The sequence below is a fragment of the Ornithodoros turicata genome, chromosome 6 (genome assembly GCF_037126465.1).
Source record: "Ornithodoros turicata isolate Travis chromosome 6, ASM3712646v1, whole genome shotgun sequence".
Lineage (NCBI taxonomy): Eukaryota > Metazoa > Arthropoda > Arachnida > Ixodida > Argasidae > Ornithodoros > Ornithodoros turicata.
The window spans coordinates 59346053-59367822 of NC_088206.1; the positions used below are offsets into that span (position 1 = coordinate 59346053).

At 44.6% G+C, this 21770-nt stretch overlaps 1 protein-coding gene across 3 annotated transcripts in view; it reads right to left on the bottom strand.

Moving 5' to 3' along the window:
• LOC135396829 (homeobox protein prospero-like) overlaps window positions 1–21770 on the bottom strand; it is a 101824-nt gene that overhangs the window by 36943 nt on the left and 43111 nt on the right. For 2 of the 3 annotated variants that reach the window (XM_064628029.1, XM_064628030.1), the window contains one exon: window positions 9406–9452. The gene's annotated coding sequence lies outside the window, so the exon portion shown is untranslated. Of the gene's footprint in view, window positions 1–3710; window positions 3861–9405; window positions 9453–21770 lie in introns of those variants that run through there. The other variant, XM_064628031.1, reaches the window with a different exon arrangement.

A 21770-nucleotide genomic window follows, 5' to 3' on the forward strand; every position in this document is an offset into this window, starting at 1 on the left:
CTCCCTTTTTTTTTTCGGTGTTGCTTATTTGTACGCGTATAGGTAGAAATTAGAGAATATGAGCTTTCATTACGCTTATAGCCATGCCTCTTGCTGCCTTTATTTTTTATTTTGTTTTTCTCTCTCTTCCGAATATATCCATTGTTTCAAAAAAGAGGTTTTGTGAGAGATGCAAAAGGTGAAAGGTATTGTTTCTACGGCGGTACAAAAGGTCCTAAAAAGGTTCTCAAGCGCTACGTTGGTCGCAAAAGTTTGTGAAAGCGGATTGAAAAGTAAGCAGATGCCGAATTTCCGGAAATTGTTCTAGTTTTTCTTTTTTCTTTTTTTTGAAAAAGGAGAAGGCGAACTTTGTCAACGCGTGAAGATAATATTAGCCTTCTGTGCGGGAACGGACATTCTAAGCACCAGAAAGTCGAACAATGCAATAATAATAATAACAACAATCATAATTAATTACTTCGCTAATTTAATAAAAGTACCATATACCTATAATAAGAGTACTTTATTTATTGAAAAGGTGCATGCCGGTTTACATTGGCCGCAATGCTGTCCTTGTGTTATTCCTGGACATCTGGAAGTTTCAGGAGATATTAACACGTATTTCATCCAAGTCAGGTGTCTGCCATGGCTTCTGACGCGCATTTTAAAATAGTAACAGTCATCGCTTATATCCAGTCTATACGACTCTCTCGCAAACATAAATGAGTACAATCTTGATACATGTACGCGATGTCGAAAAAAGTATAACGCCCGTAAACAGAGCACTGAGTGCCATCTCGCACCGCGGAAATAATTTCGACTCAATTCATCTGCCCCTCCTCCCACTCCCTCCTTTTTTTCTTTTTTTGCTTTGTTTTCATGGAGGATTATATCCACGTGACGCGTTAGCTTTTTCGCCAAAGAGAGCGGACGGAAAGTTGCAGCAGGTTCGATATTAAAGCGGGGAAAAGAGAGGGAGAGAGCTGTCATAGAGACGCTCGAAATGTGGACGAGGTTCGTAGACTCAAAAGCCCTCGTTCGCTTTCTCACTTCTGTTTTCTTTCATTTTACAGAGGTATTTCTCTTCTTCTTTATTTTTTATTTTTTTGAGGGCGAATGTGTCTTGCGTTTTGATGCTTCGATATGAAAAAACTTTCTGCTGTACATGGCGACGCTGATAGGAAAGATATTGGCACTTGCTTCGCTCGGCAGACTTGTTGCATTCCACCTTGTATTACGACACAACATCGTAGGCGTACGACACACGCGTGTACAACATCGTATAAGGTCAATCTAGAATTTGCGAGATAAAGAGGGCGCTGAAGTGACGACTGGAGACGGGCGAAAATTCCGACTCACTTTATGTTACCTTTTTTTTTTTATTCTGCTTTGAAGTCTTGGCTTGAATTTAAAGTGTTCATTTACGCTGTTTGATCGGCGATCAAGTCGTTATTTGTGGAGTTAGTGGTTTTCTCTTTTGTTACTTATTGGGGTACCATTATTGCTACCATACATCAACCAGAGTGGCGCATTATGGCCAGAGTTGCTCTTGCGCCAAAAAAACGCCAAATCATCATCATCATCATCATCATTGATTGATTGATTATAAAGAGAAACAATTGAGAAAAGTGACTCCACATACATGGAGACCAGCTCCTCAATGGCATGTACTCACTTCGCACTCATCATCATCATACATTGTTATTACATATATTGTTGCTATTATAGGTTCTCATTATATTGACATAACGCGTCTCGACGCAGATGGCAATTCTCGCGCTCCATTGTACTTTCGGTTTACTGACTTTAACAGAAACTCGAAAGAGGAAAACACTTCACTTCATATTCACGAGGAAATCGTGTCTTCCTTTTTAGCGATTTTCTGACATAAAATACGGCAACGAAGAGAAGAAGAACCTCTAACTGGAGGTCTTACAAACACATTCCTTTCTTTCTCCTTGCGCTGACTGCAGAAGCTCCCGTATACAGGGGCGATGTCACACATAATCAGAGTCTTCCGTCTCATAACCCCGCTATACGTTCGAGTCGTCAGGGCTCTTAAAAACTTTGTCTTCGCGGTCGCGGACCAAGTTTTTACACATCGGAACAATTTCTTTTTATCTACGTATACCCCCTCCCTCTCTCGGTGCTCGTTTACTCCGCACTGTCCGTACACTCTAGAAAGAAAAATAATCAAACGCACAAAACAGAAAAACATGTATGGAAGATCAAACGGCGGTGCACTAGGGGATGCATGACTCAGATAACGGCCCTCTTCTTGAACCAGCCAGGAAGAAGAAAAAGAAGATAGAAAGAAGAAATCGGCGTAAAAGTCGTGGCGTCCTTTCACAGACCACTAACCGCGAATTAATTTAGCTCAAAGTGTCCCCGTGCCTTTATAGTCTCCAGCGAGCAGTTTGCATTCTTATGAGGGCTGCCGCAAGGAGGCGCTCTTATCTGCGCGGAGCCACATGCATAGTTGTACTTCTTGGATGATACTCGCATAGTGTTGTGTATGAGTTTCAGCGAAATTGGACGACCGAGCGAAAAATAGCTAAAAGAACAAGTCTGCTCCTGGAAAGCACATAATGTGTCAATAAATTTTTCGGAGTCTAAAAAACAGAGTGAAAGAGCACGGAATTCTTCCCACTCATGTATCAGCTTCAGCTTGCGTATATGAGCTGTGTTATACAAATACAATTATTTTTGATTAATATAAGATGGGTACTCTGAAAGGTCAGTCACATTTTCGTCCGAGACGTGATATATACCTCCTTGACGCGATACCTAGTTGACGCACTCCTGTGCCTCAGAGTAAAGGATTTATGCAGGAGAAACCTACAAAAAAATTTTGGTTACCAAGCACCGTGTAACAAAATATATGTACGACCACGCAAACTTTCGTTTCCACCTCACCTCACCCATCACCTCATCCAATAATCATTCATGTAGTAGTTGTTGTTGTTGTTCGTTTCCATCCATCGGTATTGCGCATGGGAAGTACATGATGACGGAAGTTTCAGTGGCCGTATTTATTTTGTTACGCAGTGGCTGGTAACCACGATATTTTCGTAGGTTTCTCTGGCATAAATTAATTCACTGTGTAGCAGCGGAAGTCTGTCTGTAAGGTAGGTCACGTCACGCGCAAAAATGTGGCTGACCTTTTATATACCCTGTATATACATGTATCGTATGCGTTAGTATGTGCCTATACGACCTGTTTACTTTTTAGATAACATTCAAGTGCGCAGTATGTTGCCTGACATTAGCGCGTTTTAGCATAAACCCTATAACTTGTTCAGAGTAACGGTCCCGAAGACACGATATTCCTTTCAAGTGGCTGACATCAATGTGCTGGTCTTCGATTTGACGGCTTCGTTTATCGCACCGTTTTCGTGGGGTTTGCGGCCTGCTAAATGCTTCCTCATAACACTTGGCTGTAACTGCTGTTGCTTTTAGTAATGCAGTGCAAAAGCAAACACTGCGCCAGATAAAGCTTCATATCTTTCACTTCATCGCCTGTGTTTGTTACAATCTGTATACGGCCATACTTGGTATTCGGCCAACTATACTGTGATTTTGCACAATCAGACGAAATCAGCATAAAACGTCCACACGATGTATCTGCCTGAGGGAGGACATCGGAACGATTATCACACTGAGGTAAATAGTGAGTGGAACGAACAATTTGGATCTTATACTAAGGAACAGTGGACTGTGGAACAACTTACATTTACTCCACGCACACTATTGACCTTCTTGTCTGGTCTATGTACCCCATGCTGTATCCACAAGTCGTTGAAAAACACGCTGCACGCAGATTTTTCGCGAGCACGTCGAAGAGATTCTGCTCTTGGCAGCTGTACCGTTGCCATCTCGGCCTGAATCATCGGACGACCGGGAATTATCTGAGGCGCAGCAGTCGTTAGAAGACCGATAAGTGCTCCGCTATAATCAGACGTGATGACAGAAACTCCATTGTGATTTATTTGCCCACGTGAACACGGACAGAATTCCTTACGAAGGTCTTGTCGTCATTCTGGATAGTTCTGCGCGACGCAAACGGCCCTCTACCTAACTTAACCTAATTTCGCCTAACTTCACAAACCTAACCTAGCCTAACTTAACTTCGCCTAACCTAACCTAAGCTAACCTCGCCTAACTTAACCTACCTAACCTAACTTAGCCCATCTTCACCTAACCTAACCTAACCTAACTTACCAACGCTATGGCCGAATGGATCACACATTCGCTCGTTGGTATAGTAGCTCCAAAGTCACGCTATGGACTGGGAGGTGTTGGGTTCGAATCCTAACATCGTCTGTGCTGTCTGCGCTTTCCCTTTTGTTTCCCGGCAAACTTTCCAGACAAACGTCGTCATGATTCCCCCGAAGTCGGCCCACGACGCACACTAACCCTCTCGTATCCCTCTCTTTCATATTGTCCTCTCTCCACTTGTACACGTCTATATGTCTCTTTAGCTACAGCTGCTTCGTGGTGTCGACACGGAATAAGAAAATATCTTCACCTTTGTTTTCTAATGTTCATCTTTTCAGATCGTAAAATGAAAAAAAAAAAAAAAAAAAACTCGGAGAAAGGGACGTCATATTCCGTAAACTTGGAGGCATGTCTTTACAGTAATGTTAAGTGCAGGTTTGATTGGAGGGAATGCGTGACCTAATTATTTGGACGTGGAACCGGTGCCTTATGAATCGTTCCTCCGATTCGGTTTTCCTTCTCAGCCTCTATATTACAAAAGAAGCTGGACGTATGCTACCTCCTTCGTAATAGTAATTTACAGCTTGGAAAGCAGCACCTGGAAGCATTTCGTGAACACTGTGACCCACTTTCGGGCTTTCCATGCAGCCTCCCACGTATCTTGTGTCCCCCCCCCCCAAATGAAACCAATTTCCTCCCACACGAATCCCACTGTCCCAGATACATGCAAGAACTGATACAAGAAAAAAAAAATTGTACTTGCATAAGAAAGTACGCAAACTGTCTATTACTTTTCTTTTTCAACGTGAAATATAAAAACGAAGGAAGAAACAGATGTAACACATCTTCCTCTATGCGAGACTCATTATACGAACAAGCCTGTCGCGGGAGTAATATACGTGGGTGTATAGTAGTATACCGAACAAACCGTTAAAGACAGCAGGATAAGAGGTGGTGGGAGAGGGCGCCAAAACAGGTGAGGAACCACAGGGGCGTGCAGCTTGCGCGTGCCAGCTGACGCCCCCACCCCCATCTCCCTCCCCCTTCGGTCTCCTATTAAGACACTCACTGTGGCGTCAAGATCCACCGTTATGTGGCTGCGTCCAGCTTTGCTCACTCCTGCGTGACGCCCCCTTTCCCACGTCTGTAGCCTTGTCTTCTGCGTTTTTGCTTCGCGTCTGTGTGTGTGGTGGGGGAGGGGAGGGCTCAGCTGGTCCAGAGGAAGCGTAGTTCTCAAACTTCGTGTGGGGGCAAAAGAAACGGGCGTTGTCGTTGGAGCCGAACGTTTTGTTGTTGCATTGCTGGTTGATGCGTGTCTGCGTGTTTGTAGCCGATACGACTACTGTTCTTTTAAAGAAAGTTTCGGGTGGATGTACTCTTAAAGCGGAACTTTACGACACAACGCGCTTAAGGCCAACCGTTGCACGGAATGATAGCTTTATCATTCCTGATGAGTGGAAAGCAGTGGCCTACGCCTTTTTTATGACGATTAACGGAAGCGCATAAGTGTCACAAAAAGGTGAATATGCCTCGTCAGTCGTTAGACGCGTAAGCGATTAAGCCGCAAAGGGAGGGAACAATGCCATTCGGGATTGCTAATAATAATAATAAGTTTACGTCACAGAGACAACTGAGATCATGAGCGATGCCACAGCGCCGCGGTCGGTCTGTGGATTGCTTTTGCTGTGCGATGAAAGCTCACCACACGGCACCCCGTATTTAACGCCCCTCGCGGAACAAGGTGTGTTTAAGCAACTCGTACCCATTCGGGATTGCTGGTAATATGTTATGCGGCGTGAAGAAATATGGAAAGAACAAGAGAGGGAACCACAGAACGTATAGCAAACATAATTCTTAAATATACACTCTAGGTGAGTGAATTGTGAATGATGATGAGAACCGCAGACAATATAGGGAAGCTCTAAGGCGATGTCTTAGAGGGCGTTTTGGTTTTGCATCGTTATATACTTTTTTTTCTTTTATGTGTGCGGTCTTAGCTATGCTTCATAAAAGTTCTGGGAGTGCACCCGCCGTGTTATTGTCATCATGTAAGTATTGTTGTGGGTGCAATCCCATCATAAAAATAAGCAGAAAATTCAAATCACAAGAAACGTGGCAGCTCCACGCGATAAGTGCAGATACTGAGAACGGCTGCTGTGACAGAAGCAATCAGTGTCAGCGGTAATTACTTATCTAAACGATATAACCAGTACGTGCCGTTTCACTGTGCGTGTGTAGTGGACACAAAATGTATGTTAACTGCGAGTTCTTCATTGTTCAGAGGTGCAGAAAACTTTGGAGCTTATTGAGAAATCATCGCAAAAAATACGACGATGATGTAAACCCACACATCACCTCACACAAACATTACACATTAGCACATTACCTCATGGAGGCTATGCGTCAGAGGCCGAATCGCTTATCTTGACGATAACAAATCCTGGTAGCGTGAAAAAAAAGAAATATATAAACAATGTGGGAAGTACAGCTGTCTGTTCCTTATCAGATAGGTCGCAAGTTCTCCTTATTTCGAGCAGACGTGTCTTCATACACGCGTCACCGAAGTTACTGAAGACAAAAGGATGCTTAGTAGAACAGAGGGGGAAGAACTGATAAGGGACAGGAGACAATGAAAGGTCCGTCATCGACCATATAAGCATGCACATCGTACTACTACCTATGCGCATGAGTTATAATTGGTTGGGTGACTGCATCTGCGCACATGGACGACGGGAGGTTGGGTTTTAATGCGGACAATTAGCTCTTGTTTAACTGCTCCAGGAAATAATGTCCGCCACACACATGACACTTACTGTGACAAAAGAGGTAATAAATATTCTTGAAAACCTTGAAAGGTTGAAACGCAAACTTGCATTACACGCCAGAGTGCTACAGGAAAAAAAAGAAAGAAGAAAAAGAAAAGGCATATATTCTTCTATACCAGTCGGACTTGGCAAGGTATAGATCCTTGAACAAACTTCCGCGTCAACCTCTAACGTCAGAGCAGCCAGAGCCTCAGCAATTCCTGTTGGTTCTCGAAAGCACGTGACCTTGCCCACGGCCGACTCAGTGGCGGATAATATACGCTATATACGACAGTCTGTCTCTGGGCAGGGGAGAGGGTAACCAACACTAAGGGGGATTTCGTACCCACATGGGTCCACGGAAGAATCTACACGCGGCTCAACCTTGAAATGTTACCCCCCTTTTATCTGTGAGGGCGACCAATCAGGTCGTTGTACGGGCAGGGGGGCAGAGGGGGAAATTGGAGAGCTCCGACGTACTTTCATAGCGTATTTGGGGAGAAGTGTCGTCACCAGAGCGTTTTGTGTTACATCACGAAGTAACTTCTTTGTCGATATTACCTTTTGGGAATGGATGCATGACTGCCTTAATTACGCAAGGTGAAAGCAGATTTCACTCTAGGCTCCTTACGAAATGCTGACTCCAAGTAGGTCTGTAACATGCCAACGGATGCCAAGTATATTAGCCACAGTAGTTTGAATTAGTGAAAAACTTCAGCGTACCGACGATTCCGGGACCTAATTGACGTTAAGTAGAATTATGAAAGCTCTCTCAGTGTCTATGCATAACTGCCTTCGCAGAAGTCGATGGGGGCAGCACACTTTTCTTAATCTCCACCCCAGAGGCGATGTAATAGATGAGATATGAAGCGCCTTCTAACGTCGATGGCAATTACGACACCCATACTTTTTATTGAAGATCTCCACCCAAAAGAGAGAACCTGATCTGCCCTTTAAGACCAAAATTGGAGTCACGATTCCTTTGGCCTTTGCCTAATGAGCAATTGTCTTCCTAATCGCCACATGTATTAAAGGGGGCGCCCTCCTCATCTTCTTTCCGCAAATTCCCAGAGCTTTCTTCTCCCAAACGGTTGATGAACTTTTTTTCCCCAGATCTCTCACTTTTTGCCTGTCGGGGATTGCTGGGGAGGACTTCAAAACGATAATGTCTAAAAAGAAAGAGTATATAGAGAGGGGGAGACGGGTTTCAAACCTCAGAGATCGATGATATCTCTTTCGCGATGATTGCGTCGAAGACACGAATGTCAATTAATACCCCGATATATATATATATATAATATATATATATATATATATATATATATATATATATATATGTACGCGATATGTAGCTCTCAAGCTTAAGCAGGGTGTGACATTTTTGTATCAAGAAGTATTAAGTAGAAATATTAGTGTCTAAAAGTACAGATGTACTAGTAGTAACGGCGTAAGAAGGGCAGGATGATTGTTTCCACAAGACGAACGCATGATCCAAGTTCATGATCGGAGTCATATCTGTGTTTAAGATTGTATTTTACTTTTTATATAGTATTCGTATATGCTACTATTGTACTTGTATACCGTGCTATAAACGACGGAACTACACATCATAAAAAGTTCAAGTTCGGCCACTATAATGACACTGTTATAACTTCTGATGTGAGGTGAGACCGGGCCTGCGCCTTTTTATGACAATTACAGTGAATGTAAAATGTCCAAAACGAAAACGATGCCATTCTGATTTCTGAGTGGTGGTTAGCTACGAGCGTTTTATGTGGTGATGTTCCTTTTTTTAGAGTGTATGGAAGAAAAACAATTAATTAATTAATACGTATCATTGTACCCTTCATTTTCAAAATGTAGCGTAGAAGACAGTCCCAAGCTTCTCTCTGAGAGCGATGGGCTCAACAAGCTGCATATTGCGTGGCGTTATATACGACTTAAGTGATGAATGTGAGCAGCTATTAACTTTTGCTGGGGATGATGCAGTGCTCGAAAACACACGGAGGGCGCGAAGCAGATTACCTTCCTTTGTTTTACTCCCCTCACTACACACCAAAAACAAAGGGAGATTATATACCGCACAACATGTCTTCAAGGTTTACATCCATCATCATACCTCCCTCCCTCCCTCTCTCTCTCTCTCTTCTTTATCCCCACGCACAGGGTTGTCGGGCGAAGAAAGTTAATACGCGCGTCACCTAAGTGGATTTCGAGGGCGGCTTAAAATTAGGGCCCGGACGAGTTCGCTGTTTATACTCCCGCGTGTACCTGGCACTTGTTGAAGCTTCATTTTTCTCCGCGCGTTCAGGTGTTTTTTTTTTTTTTTCTTCTCTTTTGTGGGTTTCGTGAACATGGGAGAAAAAAGGAGTAATGGGAACTGCTCGTCGTGTGGCTTCCTTACCATGTGGTGCTTGAGATGCAGCTCATGGGAGTGCGACCTTGTCAAGGCTGAAAGTAAGAAATATGTTGTGATTGAGACAGATTATATGACATAGAAGGTGGACACACTGATAACGATTAATGAATAATAACAATTGAGAGTAGATAATGCAAAGAAACAAAACGCGAACTGCCTCGCGCTGTGCTGCACAGAGATCGCTATACGGCAGTTACCTAGAGAGCATAGCCATCTTGCCTGACGTCACCCGGTCGCCATTACATCAGTGTGGGGGCGTCATGACCGCGCCCAGTAACAAGCGCCGCAACCAATACGGCAGTTTCCTAGGGAGCATAGCCATCTTGGTTGACGTCACCCGGTCGCCATTACAGCAGTGTGGAGGCGTCATGGCCGCGCCCAGTAACATGCGCCGCAACGAATACGGCAGTTTGCTAGAGAGCATAGCCATTTTGCCTGACGTCACCCGGTCGCCATTACGGCAGAGTGAGGACGTCATGGCCGCGCCCAGTGACATGCGCCGCAACCAATACTACAGTTTCCTATAGAGAGCATAGCCATCTTGGCTGACATCACCCCGTCGCCATTACAGCAGTGTGGGGGCGTCAATCACCGCGCAGAGTGATATGCTAAGAAAAAACGTGTGAATTGGGGAGTAATTGGAGCTCCTAGTGCCCTATATTTTAGTTCCTGGCACTGAAATTTACTCCCCGGCATTGGAAAGAATCCCCAAACTTCACATAAGCCCTGACGGCCCTAATGAATTTAGTTCCGAAAGGCACTAATGGTTGTGGCAATGCATACCCCCCCCCCCCCAAATGACTGAAATCACTCTTTTTTTCCCCCCTTCACGTGTACGTCGGGTCTTTTTAGATGAAACCCGATTTACCGATACTTACCCCATTTTTGTCAGTACGCGTTCAAACACGAATATTCTTCGAATTACATTTTGGCTTTCCAACTATGTATACACACACACGCACACAAAAACAAAAAACAAAAAAACTCAGTTAGCAGTAATAGTCCTGCACACTGTATGCGGACTTAGTAACGAATCCTGTGCAGAGTTACACGTACAAAACACACGAGCTTCCCATGTATACATCATTTTTCCATGTGGTCTTGTGCAATATTCCCCGAAACCTTCTTCTACATAACACTCGAATGGACAGGGCCAGGTTCCACCGCGATTTAGTGAATAAGATGACCATACACCAAGCAGTTCTATCACTATACCACCATCACGAATGAATAAAAATATACCCATTGCGAGAAGCATCTACCCTTAAAATATCAGACCCTATAGGCAAACATATCAACTGCAGAACATCAACGGTACAATGCTCAGTTATAAGTTGTAACGAAAGTATATATGCACTGAGCATGATTATTTTGCACAGACCTAGAACAATAAATTCACATTTCCACGATATTTATTTTTGATTGACCAACCGTAAGGCGATTTTTAAGGGGCATTTTTTCTCCCTGAAATGTCGCTATATGTCCAGTAAGAGTGAGCTGCAATTCAAACGCTGAACTGAACACATAAGACGGGGGTGGGGGTGAAATACTTGGAGATGGTTCATTATATATATGGCCTCTTATTCGAGTTCTCCACGTGTAGCAACGCATTGTGCGTACACCTCATAGTGTTCTGAGAGAGCGTATATTAAAGCGCAATTAGAAGACGATTTGTGATCCAATTCGATCCCACAACAAGGTGCATGATCGCCCTCGGACCAACGAGGTGTCAGTAAACGTCGATTATTCAAATCATCGTGCGGGGAGACCGCAAGCTGTGCTGCCCTTGCCTTGCACGCTCGTATACGTATATATGCGTGTGTACGTATACGAGAGAGCGTGCCGTAGCGCAGTGGATTTGTTTAACGAGTGTTTAACGAGACGCTCGGCTCAGAGTATCGGAACTTGCTCTCTATATACACAGCTTTTGTTTTCGAGGGTATACACTATATAAAGGTTGACGATAAAGGACGTGATATATATACTGTATTTATTTTCGGTACGTCAGTAGCTGCGTTTATATACATGAAGGCGATAAGTCGACTTAACTGGATAAGTCGATCTATCGATCGTCTTCATGTAAGCCGGTCTATATCGCCTTAAAAGAGAGGGTAAAGATAAGTCGCTTGGCTTGGGTAGCTCAGACGACAAATGTCGACAGAACTCCGCCATTCAGCCCTAGATGCCTCGTCTTCCATCGCCTCAGAATGGAATAGGTGCATGGATGTCGGCGAGAGACGGAGGAAGAAGAAGAATAGCTGGCGGCGCAGATCTCCACGCTGTATACGTCCAAAAGATTACAAAAGTAACGGCGCGCGCTCTAATTATTAAAAGAATGGCGTGCCGAAAGGCTGCAAAAGTATTTGTAATTATGTAGGCAAGCATCGCGCTTGTTCCATCCTACACATGGCAATACAAAATAATTTGAGAAGTAAAGGAATTCACGCGATGAGTTTTGAGTAATTAATTATTATTATTACTATTATATATATAGTATATATATATATATAATCTCTTTATAATCTTCTTTATAATCCCTCTTTATAATCCACTGGCTTGCACTGTGGCATTGAGGAGTGCTCGGTCACCCTCCCAGGTGTATATCGCTCGCTGAGTGACCCCTGGTTTGCCAATCCCGAACGATGCGCAGCTACCCAGGGCCGACGAGCCGCAAACACGGCGAAACACGTGTCCTCTGGTGCTGTCGCATCGTTCAATAGTATCTGTTTCTCTACGTGCAGCCATAGAAGCCATCTTAACTGTAAGTTTGAATTACAAACACGTCTAGCATCATTTACCTATTTTTTTAATGGCTTTTCCCCCCTCTTTATAATCCACTGGCTTGCACTGTGGCATTGAGGAGTGCTCGGTCACCCTCCCAGGTGTATATCGCTCGCTGAGTGACCCCTGGTTTGCCAATCCCGAACGATGCGCAGCTACCCAGGGCCGACGAGCCGCAAACACGGCGAAACACGTGTCCTCTGGTGCTGTCGCATCGTTCAATGAGTATCTGTTTCTCTACGTGCAGCCATAGAAGCCATCTTAACTGTAAGTTTGAATTACAAACACGTCTAGCATCATTTACCTATTTTTTTAATGGCTTTTCCCCCCTCTTTATATATATATATATATATATATATATATATATATATAATATTGAGTATTAATATTAAAGTTTAAGATTAGAATTCAAAGATGAGGGTGGCGCTATAGTTTCGTGAGACCAAATCATGGGCGTGCCTGTATGTATATACTCGCTAAGGGGAAAAGAAGTAGTAAATTGAGGAGCCATTTCAGATTCTGGTCCCCTAAATTGTAAGTATACTGCTCATGCAAACACCTCCCCTACGCAATTCCCCCAACATTCCCGTGATATGAAAATCCTGCGTAGATCCATGGATCCAAGCAAGGGCTTTTTCGGCGTTTCGTTCAGGTATTATTGCTGTAGTCTTGCAATTGTGTAGCATTTTCTCTGAATAAACCCCCACCCCACACACACGCACTAGACACTCTCAACAAACAAACAGCCAATTATTGTAAGTGTATAAGTGTCACGAGAAGGCGTTCGTTTTCCTTTTTCAACAAATCAGGTGAGTGAACGATGTCATTTGGCATGATTGTTGGCTATATAGGCAGAGCCGTTCCGAGACGAGCCGCCGTGCCCCCCCCCCCCCCCCTCCCAACCAGATGCTCTGTAAACAAAAAAGAAGAAAAGCTCATCTGCAGTACCGAGCTCAAAATTCTCATGATTCTGGTTTTATTGTCCAACCTATAGCTCCCGGAACCTATCGTCCGGCGCCCCCTCTGGTGAAGCCCCCCCCCCCCCCCCCCCCCCCAATGGGAACGGCTCTGGCTATATAGAAGCGTGATACATAGTGCAGTTATAGAGCGCTATATTTTCGAATAATGGTTGCCTATAGAAGCGTTGTTACGTGTTTACTGAACACATTCTTCTTACGTGTATCTTCATAAGGAAAACGGAAAAAAAACGCCGCTGCAGCCTAGCTGTTACAGTATAATACACGTTATTTCTGCGCAGAAATTTTAATCCCTGCCGCCATGTACACGGCCCTTTATCATGACACATCCACGCGTATATACACCATCTGTATAGTTTCCTTCGTTTATTTCTGATTTTCCACAGCACGCATGTAGCGGCAACGGCACGTATACCCAGTTCTTCGAACCCGAAAGCTTTCCGCCTTCGTACGCACTCGCAAGTGGCACATAGCGAGGTCACGTAGAGATAGACCACATGAGACGCGCACCACATATATCGAGGCTACATAGAGGAGGCCACCACCTGTGCCTCTCGACGGGGACCGCTAAGCTGAGCCTAGGGGAGAGATGCTGGGTCGCTTGCCTATAGACGTGATGAGGTGCACAGGTGCGACACTTTTCCACCAGTTGTCCTTGCAATGACGTCATCAGAGAACTTTCTTTAAAATGTTGCAAACTGCGTGGAAGGCAAAGTGCGCTGTTTTGTTTGTTTGGAAGAAAAAAAAAAGAGAGCAGAAATTCGTCTCCCGACGTGTTCTGCTACTTCTAACATAAATACTTAAATTCTCCCCCCTCAAAGAAAACCCTACTCCCCCCTCAACCCTACCCTTTCTCAAGTGTATCTGCGAAATAAACCAGAGACACAAGGATTACAGACAAATTCTCGTTACACAGCAACAAGTTTAATGGCAGCACACCTTATGTACTCGAAAACCTCAGGAGAGAGGCAAAGGAATAAATAAGGGCTTATTGACACATATGTCTGAAAGCGTCTCAGGAAAACCCAGGACAAACCCCAGACAGCACAGCCGGCACCGGGATTCGAACCCGGGTACCTCTCAGTCTCGACGTGACATGCCCGGCACGCTAACCACTGAGCCACGGGAGCTGTTTTTTTTTTTTTTTTTTCGTTTATTATGGTTCATGGTGCTACGTACAAGAATGAGCTGGGAGGTGGTTCTGTTCGCAACTTCACTGTTCACATTCTTAGAAGTGAACTTCATCGTATATAGCACGCTCCCATCCAACCATCGTCTCGAAAAATATCGCTATCTGCCCTGATTTTTTTTTTTTTTTTTTACAATTATGAACGGCATAAGTGTCGTAAAAAAGGCGTACGCCTCCCGTTTTCAACAAATCAGGGCAGATAACGATATCATTCCAGATGATGGTTGGCTAGGAGCGTGCTATGCGGTAAAGCTCATTTTTAAGAGTGTACCAGTTCGATATTCACATGTTCACTATGTTCCCTACACTATGCTCACTGCATGTTCACTATTCACGTGTTCACTATATGAGACCACTATTCACAATTCCCACAGCCGCCAAATTTCACAAGTGCCGCCAACGCAGCATCCCTCGTGTTCGGTGCCCGAAGAACCAACACCTTCACTATATCGAAGACCGTCCAGTAGATCAAGTGTAGCTTACATTGGTTTGTTTTTCTTTCGCTCCCTTTCTATAGAGTTCGGGCTAAATGCCAAGGAATGGGGAGGAAGGTGTGACCAATTTCCGTGGAGAGAGGAAATCTTACGAGTTGCAGCTGATCATTAATCAATCATTTCTCAATCATTGTTTGTCATATCTTTGTAGCTCCACTTTGTTACGTTTTATTGTAGTGCTTGGTTGGCTTCGGTGCTTTCTTAGTTATTTTCTAGGTTATTTTCTTTATTGATCTGTTGGACTGTATTTTCTGTGCGTCGTTTTAGACGTCGCGAAAAGCCGTAAAAACATTTCCAAAAACAAACCGCAAAATTTTTCACCCTGCATGTACTCTAAACGAGAACTACAACCAACCAACCTGAATGACATCATTCTCGCCCCTGATTCGTTGGAAACGAGAGGCGTACAACTTTTTGTGGTAAGTTTTTAAGTTTATGAAAGAAAAAAATATGGAGAGATTGAATTCGGCACCCGACCAATTCTGCAACTAAAAAAAGAACAAAAATGAAAACCTTTCGTAGCGCACTCTCCCAGCAAAATGTAGTCGCGTCTGCCTTACCATAGACTTTTGTGACATTTATGCTAATTAATTGTCACAAAAAGGCGTGCGCCCCGTGCTTTTGTCAGGATTGGCAACGGTAGCATTACACTTTTACATTACTCTGTGGAGCGCAAGGAGTCCCTCAGAAATTTTCTTAGCACCCCGTTCGCCCTAACGCCCACAAAGACCTTGCAACAGCACCCCGAAATATCTGTAGGAAACGCAAAAAAAAAAGAAAAAAGAAAGACCGAAAAGTCAGCAGGTGCCACCCCGCATGCCCACCACCGAGATGGAAATCCCTGGGTTCCTTATTCCTAACCTATATTTGTCGCTTTGAATGCGTTATAACCGCAAGGCGTTGTAGCGAACTACACTCGTGAAAAACGTTCCCCCAATGACGCAGCATGCGGTAGAAAGAAAGAGCAGCATAATTGGGACACACGGCCCTCATGACTGACAAATAACGAACCGCGAAGGAAGCCAAACACAAAGGATGACATCGCGGCGCAAAACAAAAACAAAAGCGGCACCTCATCTCCACGTCATTGACGCTGAAGCCGGCCGGTCTCAAGGTTGTCCAAAAAAAAAACGGAACGAAGCAAAAAAGAAGGAAAAGGGTGCCCTCGTCTTCGGTGGCCGCCGGACGAACCCGTTGACGACGGGAGCGAATGAAAGAAAAGCGGAGGGACCCCCCCATTGGCCAGCTCCCATTGGACGACGCGCCCACGGATAAGGAGCGTATCAGCGCACGCCTCCTTCGGCCCCCTTTCCACCTGCTCTCGCCCTCCCTTCTACCACATCCCCGGAGGAAATACGGAGGCGACAAGAAATGCGCCGCAGACAAAAGCAAGAAGGGCCCGTCTCTATGCGGAGCGAGCGTGCGCGCGCGCGGAGTTTTCTTCAGAGCGGACAGCCAGAGCGCGAAACGTGCGTGGGCCGTACGACACAAATTCGCTCCGGAGGAAGGTCGGTATGACGTCACTCAGAGTGGAATCTGTTGATGTTCCAAAACCCTGTGTCGTTTGGTATACCAGATGTGTCTGGGTTTTAACCAAAGGTTCCAAAAAGTAAAGAAAAAGAAAAGAAACGTAATGCAGCCCCCCGCAACGCTCGTCCGCATCATAATTGTGGAGAAGTTCGATAAAGTGCACTACGGATAACGAGTGCGAAGTTTCGCCCTCGTTCACGAAGTAGCCGTGAGATGGCAGCACCTCGTTATTGCCCGTGGGCGATTACGTGAGGTGATCGGCGTCATTGAATTGGCGTTCCAGACGTGGGTGCTTTCCCTATATAGGTTGTTCTCATGCGCTGTAAAGCGAATGCGAGCATGGTTCCCTGTGAAGTCGGCCCAGGAAGAACAAAATCCCCCGCGCGACAGTTGCGCCGTCGTTGTGTGCGCACACTATAAAACAATTATTTTTCGGATATAATTTTGTTAGTCGAGGGGTACAGGCTTACCGCGTTCTCCCCCGCTTTACGCACAGCAATATGGGTACCCCGTACTTTGTCCTTCCAGTGGTACACCCGTCACAGTTTTTATTTTAACACAAAAACAAAACAAACGAAAACGTATCATTTCAGGAATACTGTCAGATCTTTAGTAATTGTACGAAAAAAAAAAAAAGTTCTATGCTTTACTGTATCTCATGTTATCGTAACGTTCCCAAGTCATACCAAAATGTCAATCACATCAACAGCTCGAGAATTAACACCTACTTGGGTATACGTACATACATATAGTTCACCTGAAGTATCTACTCCAAACCATGTGCTTTGTTATGTAATCACGAGTGACATTTGAGCGCTTCCCACCTTCCTCAAAAATTAATGTTGAGACATTTCACCCACCACCGCGCTTGGTGAAGTCCCTGCTTCCGCGTAACTCTCTTTAGCAATCCGCGAGGGAACATTCTTGGCTCATCCAATTAGCCTAACGAAGTCGGGGAAGGAATCTTCCCCTAATGCCCCTTGGGGGCAACACAGTACAGAAGGGTGTCTTGGAAGTGGTTACCCTGTTTGCTCGGCGGACCGTGGAAAAGCTTCGGTCGTTGCGTGACCGCTAACGAGGAGCTAGGACCACGGTTGGCACAGTTTAAAGACAGTATTCACCCTTTAAAAAAAGGGTGTGTTGTAACTCCTTGTTTTGGAGTACACCCTTGCAACATATATCACTCACTTTGCGATATATGTGGCAAGGGTGTACTCCGAAAAAGGAGTTAGAGCACACCCTCTTTTTTTAAGAGTATAGAGGCAAAGAGACGGAGTACGAATGTTGCGTATTTCCTTCGACGAAGCTATTCTTTATTTCCGCGGTTAAATAGTTATTGTTTTTGAAACAACGGATAGAAATAACGCCTCGTATTATATATGTTTCAGGATATACGACACCTATATCGATCCTGTTGACTGTATATGTCACATCACATCATCATCCCACGTATACATGAGTATGTGGGACTTTATGTATATGATGAAACTTTTTCGGGTTTGGGGGCCTTTCATCAATGCGAGGGTTGCAAAAAAAGGTGCTGTTTTCTTCAAATCTCACACGCGATGAACTCAGACGCTATTTATACATTCGGTCCTGTCCTTATCAGGTCAAAGTAAAAAGATGGCCCTGGTCAAAGTCGCATGACATATACCGCGCTTGAGAAGAAAAATAAAATAAAATAAAATAATAGGAAGAAGAAAACGTGTTTCGTGTTCGAGATCAAGCTCTGCAACTTATGATGGCGTTGCACTGCGGTAGAGAGTTTGTCAGGCGCATGTGTACTTTATTGGAGGGCGCTGCTAGAAAACAATGTTTTGCGCTGTTTTGCCCCGCAATAGAGCTGTAATTCAAACCTTAAACAACAGAAATATATCTGCTAACCCAGTTCAAACGAAAACCGACCCAGGAAGCAGCTATTGAGTGGAATCGGTTTAATAAAATGTCAATTTTCAATTACCGCAGAATAATACCCAGTTCTTCAGCGATCAGATATATGACTACACAAGAAGCACCCTCTCCCTCTATGTCACTCTCTATCTTCTGCTCCATATTCTTGAGCGTACAAAAGCGTACAATACATGGACATCCGCCGTCCACTCAGGTATATGCACCTTGTCCTCTGCACGTCTTCTATACGAGCGCCTGCAGAGCGAAGCGAGCGCCACCGTCACTTCCTATTCGCCAAGGAGAGCATCCGTTGTTCCCACGGCAATCGGCATTTCCCTGGGAACCAAATATGCCCCCACCCGCGCTTTCACTTGGCAGACATGCACGAATGTCTCCGCTTAGATGACAAGTTGCGGAAGTCCTTCGATGAGGATACGCTTTCCTTTAATCACCGACGGGAAGGAAAAGATTGTCTGCTATACTAAATGTAGCAGACGATCGTCTGCTACATTACAGATAGAGCAGACGATCGTCTGCTACTATATAAACGTAGCGGACGATTCCCTGCAAAATAGATTGATGGCATTTTTGTGCCTCTATGAGTTATATGGGATGCACGCTGGAAACTGAATTGCACTATCGTGGCAAACACGTTGTCTCATTCAAAGGGACAACGACGCTGCTTGTAACACGCTCGAGAGAAGATTGTCGACATGTTTCAGGGACTGTGTCACAAAGCTTCCCCTATAATAGTCCAGATTAGTCTGTATTGTGCAAGTTACGTATCATTAAAAGACTGACTGACTGCCATCTCTAAAAGGAGTGTGTCTGTCTGGTTGTGGGGGTATAGAACGCGATGAAACGGAGCTTCACCGCATGACGAGCTCTGCGCCAAACACTGAGTCAATTTGCTTGGAATTTGAGGAGAGTGCAAGGCGTATACCCCTTTTTGTGAGAATTTGAAGAAGAAAAAAGAACAAATGTAATGTCACAAAAAGGCGTACGTCTTTTTGAGGCTCCCATTTTCAACAAGGCGGTGGGTTCGGAGCGTGTTCTGCTGTGAAGTTCTGTTTAAAAAGGATAGGATAGGGTTTGCTTGAGCAGTCGCAATAATATCGCCATTCTAAAGTAAGATTTCAAATTATAGTATGGGCGCTTATATAGAAAAGGACGACTATGTGGCATGTTGAATGTCATGTTGAGCCCATGCATCGTTATAAAGCTGATAATTTGTGTTTTTTTTTTTTCTTCTTCTTCTTCTTTTTGACCACAAAGCGTACATACTTTCGGCTTCGGCCGTCTGTTATACCATCCCCAAATCTGTGAAGAAATGCTGAGAAAATAATAATATTGCACTGTATGCGACGTTTAGAAAAAAAAAAAAAAATAGGTCGAAGGACGAAGCAAACAGGTTTTTAGCACAATGCTATAGTGTCGGAGGTGTTCAGATGGCCCTGATCACTTTGCTTCCTGTGTATTACGCATGCCCTTCAGATGCGGGCGATGCATAAGCCCAATAACCGACCTATACAAGGTTCGAAACCCCCCGAGGAAGCCGAATCCTCCCCCTTCGACCAGGACAAGCGGATACTGACGGGGGTGTTATATGCTATATCCCGTCGTTTACGATGGGTGGTCAACCGAGCGTATCGTGGCTAAGTATACGGCCTGCCGTCTTTGACGGAACGTTTCTTGTGTTGAAGATGATGATGATAACACCAATTAAGTCCTCTTTACACCGCGCTTTCTCATTATTTTAGGCATTCAATTTCTTTCATCCGCAAAAGGCTACGCGTATTGTACAAGAGGGCATTAGTGGCAAACCGCTTCCGTGTGCGGGCCGCGTTGGGTCTTGAATGAGCATGTAGCAGCTGTGCCGTAATTTGTAACCGCATCCCGGCCAAGCGTGGTTGAAAACTATACACTCTGAGGACAGAACTTCACCGTATAACACGGTCTGCGTGTTGCGCGGTGAAGTTCATTTTTAAAGTGTATATATATATATATATATATATATATATATATATATATAACTTTTTTTACAAATGAACAAAAAGCTGATATACGTTATTTGTGAATATAATCCAACGCGTGCTCAAGCACCAACAAAAGCAGACAAAGCAAAAAGGAGGCACCGTGCATATTGTTCAACGCGCCTACAACTACTGGCACTCGACCTAACCCATATCTTAAAAGTCAGATAATGAGTCTCATATTAATTAATTATACACAACGAAAAAACACTGGCGGCTATATAGGACACACGACCGCCTATTACAACACTAAGTTGACTTCATTCGCGTAGATTACGACCCTTGTTGTCGATGCGCCACAAAAACTGGAATCATCATCATCATCTTCATCATTCGCGTAGAGTCCTTTATTTATTTTCTAATCTTGCTGCACGTTACTTTGGGCACACTGTATATAGTATATAAAGCAGAAATAATTTTCTTCCTTCCTTTCCTCGTATTTTTAAACCCGCCGCAACGAACGCATGGCTCAATACTGAAACGAACACGTACCCGTGTTACGGTATTCGTGGAGGAGGTGTATGCGTTGTCATGCCTTCCGAACACGGTCACTCTTTTTCTATATATTCACCGTCTCCCCCCCCCCCCCCCCCCCCGCCTCCGACCAGTCCAGCTGTGGTATCAAAGAACGAAAGTGGCGGAGGTGGTGGCGGAAACGACTTCCGCCATCTGGTGGGCACAAGAGAGGAACATGCTACTACATATATGTGTGTGTGCCGTACGTTGCTCTTATGTTACTAACGGTTCAATGTGCTCACCCGACCGATAAGAAGGGATAAAGGGGTTTGCGACACTTCGTCCCAAGATACGCCGGATAAATTTGAACCACAATTAATCGATTAATTAATGAATTAATTATTCGACGTCAGCGTGCATTCCAATTTTACCAAACTCCACACCGCGAATATTAAAACTCGTTCGACCCCTGCACGCTTCAAACACAGCTTCCTCACACAACACGCCGAGATAAGGCTAATCATTACGCGTAATGATATCCTTGTCGCGCTATTGATTTGTAGAAAGCACATGGCGCTGACTATATAGCGCTTCCTTGCCCGTTCAATAGACCTTTTTCGAAAAGCAAGCGCCACCTGTGGCACGCAAGGGCTCATGGGAACTTCTAGCGCCCTACAGCATTGCGAGACGGCCAGAGGCAGAGGCGGAGGTAGAGGAAGAACAACATTCCCGGTGTGCGCAGCAGCCGCGTCAGCCAGGGTAAACCATCCATAACCGAAGCAGACGACATGCATAGCAGTGTCCCTCAAAGTTCCCACGCTGTTTTGCGCCGCGCGCTTGGTGACGCGCGCATCTTTTTAAGATCGTCTATTGTCAGTTGGCATGACAACCGTAAACTTCACCACAAGTCACAAAGCCGAAGTCAAAGTTCTATTTGTGTACCTCAGTCTGTGACGCCACAGCAGACAATAAGGAGAGCAGCTCTCTCTCTCTCAGGGAC